Raw genomic sequence first — 3,349 nt, 5'->3', positions numbered from 1 at the left:
ATCTATCTTTCTTAATTTCTTTTTTCTTATCAAACAATTATTATTCTATCCTTGAGAAAATCTATCCTTAAGAAAATCTTATTCAATGGCTCCTTATTTTAGGCATTTTACCTTAGACTCTCCCTAATGCTCTAGGTATGATTCACCTCCTCTTTTCACATTTCAACGTATCACATGATTAGTAGATTAAATTTATTAAATTAAAATTAAATTAATAAAATATATAAATAATAAGAAATAAAAATATAATTGTACAAATTTACTTTATCAAATAATTTGATTTATAACATTTTAATAGTTTAATGGTCAAAATAAAATTGACCTCATAGTTCAATGACTATTGGGGTAGTTTAACCCAGAATTTTAAATTCACGTTTTAAGATCTAAATCTGAAAAGGTTTTCAAGGATGAAAATATGGAAGGCAAAAGCTTTAGAAAATCTGGGCAGCAGAAAAGCGTTTCTAACCAACCAAAACTAGATATCAAAGATGCACTCCCATATGATTTTTACGTCAAAAATAACAAGAAAATATAACATTTGAAAAAATAATAAGGAAAATTTTGAAAAAAAAAGGAAAGAAAATAAGATATCCAACCTAAAGCAACAACTCTAAAATCCATCAGATATCACTAGATAACACCATTCTTACGTAGTCAGCTCCATTATAGATGAAACGATATCCCCATCGGCAGCCTTGAGTGCCTTGACAGCCTTCGTCCTGGAGACTCCCGCTTGTGTCATCACCAACCCAATGTCCTTTGGCTCAACTCCCCTTTAATCAACTTCCCTTTAATCAACTTCTTCGTCTTCCAGAGCAAAGGCTGATGTCGACTCAGGTTTAGACACCACGTGGCTGAGATCAGGAGCCTTAAATTGCTCGGCAGCCTGAGTCTGCAATTGTGAGCTCAAGTCCTCAATCTTAGCCTCTCCAAATATAACATAGGTATCTGACGTGGGGCTCTTGAAGACGTCCGGCTTTGAAATGATAAATAAGATCTGAATTCAACGGTAAAATCAGTTATCATCTAGTAACATACTAGGCAGCGAAGTCATGAATGGCTTAACAATATGGAAAGGGGGCTGACATTTTTGTTCTTCTTGACGGTGACTCGGCTAACACCTGGAATTGGTTTCATCCCGTGCATCAACATAGCTTTGCGACTCTTCTTTTCGCTTCTGCTTTGCTTTGACCTACCAGTTCAAAATTTATATAAAGAACAGTTCTCCATTAACATGCTTTTCAATATTTTTACACAGTGATCCACGAAACATGTAATGGATTAATTGGTAAATAATAGATGTCGATGGTACAAATGAAGTTGATATGAGGTATACAAAGAATAAACTAAGAACTTTATGCATTGACAATTCAATATTGTCATCAATAAACATGAGACAGTATCTAAATTATCGAAATAACGATTTAAGAAACTACCACAGTGCTCATTTTGTATCAACCCATAGGTAAAATCGAGGAGGGGGACAACTAGACATGCAGTTCTACGGGTTGGTCCAAATGCACTAATATAATATCAGTAGCACTAATATAATATGGTCCAAATGCAGGATTGTAATAGGTCCGATCCAAATTAAAGCAGTATAAGCTAGATCTGAAGCTCGAGCAAAATTCAAGATTCGAAAAGCTAAAACCAAATATTGAAGCACAAGAATTGAGCTAAATCAACCGGTTGAAATACTGAATATCAACTTGACTAGGAAGTGAAGTTGGTCCATAATCACAAATTCAAGCTGCTTTAGCCTGTGACCAATGATCCAGCTAGCTTATCTTAAAGCATTTGAAATTTGCTTACATATCACCATACATATATCAAATTGAATTATATTAAAATAAAAACTAAGCAAACAGAATTTAACCAAATACTATAACATATATTTCACGCCAAATCAAATTTTTAACAAATGAACAAGAAATTACTGAAATAAGAAAATTTAACGTCGGCACCATCTTCATCGTTGTCATCTTCCTCATCGTCGCCGTATTCTTCGTCATCATCATCTTCAACTACAAGTTGCTCGGACTGTGAACCCCGAAAGGAGAGAAAACGAAAATCAATAAAAGAAGAAGAAATCCAAATGAACGAGTGGAAATGAAAAAGTTACATCGATTTTTTTGTTGTTCTAGATGAGAGGTGAGGATCTCTTCGATCTCTTTGTCGGTCTGAGCAGCCATTTTTGGTTCAGAGATAGAAGCAGAAGAAATAATCCACAAAAAACAAAACCCTAAAACCCAAACATATAACAACCCAGAAAATTTGAAAAGAAAAAAATTTAATTAAGTAATTTGGCGAAATTTGAGAATTGAATTAAAAGTTTTTAAAACTTGTAGCCTTTTTTAGAGTTAAAGAAAATTCAGGGACCAAGCCCTGAATTTACCCTAGAAGTGTCGGCAGGTTTTGGGTTATATATGCGTGCAATTGGTTTCTGTTTTACAGAAACCAATTGCTCATAATTTGCCTCTCCAACACCAACTTCCAAACCGAATTCTGACGCCATCCGAATTCCGATCGTCGTTTTAAAACCACCATCGTGTTCGTCAACGAGCGAGTAATAAACCCCTTAAATCAATTGAAGTGAAACGCTACCAAACGTCGTGAATTTCAAGTCAAAGTCTTAACGTTTTTTTAGCACCACCGTCGAGAAAATCTTAAATTCATCGCCGATCGTTGTTTCTTTTTCGACACCTCCCACACCATCGTGTTCCTTGTGCCGTTCTGAGTTCACTGGTGTCCTCCTTGTCTCCAACAGCAGTGAAACGTGAGGAGGTGAAGCGGTCAAAGTTTCCGATTTGTTGAAATCGAATTCTCCACCGTTAAAAATTGTGAACCGAGCTCTGTAAGTTTCCGAACCGCGTACTACGAGAGTTACCTGTAGGTTTCCGTAAATTTTTTAATAAAGATTAAGATTATTTATATTAGGATTCCAATATGGATTTTTCCAATTCGTAGGATCTAGCGCTGCAACAGAGCGTGATTGTCAGACCCAGTAGTAGGCTTCCCTATCTGATTTCTCAGACTGTTACAGGTGTGTTTCCTGACGGTGTTATCTTACTGTTTTAAACTATCATCTAATTTGTTTCAAATTGGTGATAATTTTGAATATTGTTACGACATGATACCTGATTTTTGAATACTTGTTACTCGACATCTGATTTACCGGATATTACTGATCTGATTTATGGTTTTTGTAATTTCTGCATATGATTTTCAAGCATGAAACATTTTCATGTTTTAATGGATTAATCATCATTTTCACTTGAATACATACATGTTTATTACTGTTATTGGGGGAATAATGTTGGAGGAAGTATACCTGGAGGCTGCTCGGCTT

The 3,349-nt window shown here is 35.2% G+C and overlaps 1 pseudogene; it reads right to left on the bottom strand.

The window, feature by feature from the left end:
• Positions 1–646: 646 nt before the first annotated feature.
• LOC120168911 lies at positions 647–2,241 on the bottom strand (annotated as a pseudogene).
• Between the last annotated feature and the right edge of the window lie 1,108 nt (positions 2,242–3,349).

Source organism: Hibiscus syriacus, unplaced genomic scaffold (assembly GCF_006381635.1).
Source record: "Hibiscus syriacus cultivar Baekdansim isolate YM2019G1 unplaced genomic scaffold, ASM638163v2 tig00111741_pilon, whole genome shotgun sequence".
Lineage (NCBI taxonomy): Eukaryota > Viridiplantae > Streptophyta > Magnoliopsida > Malvales > Malvaceae > Hibiscus > Hibiscus syriacus.
The sequence above is the reverse complement of the archived record's forward strand: the minus strand, read 5'-3'. Positions and strand labels throughout refer to the sequence as shown.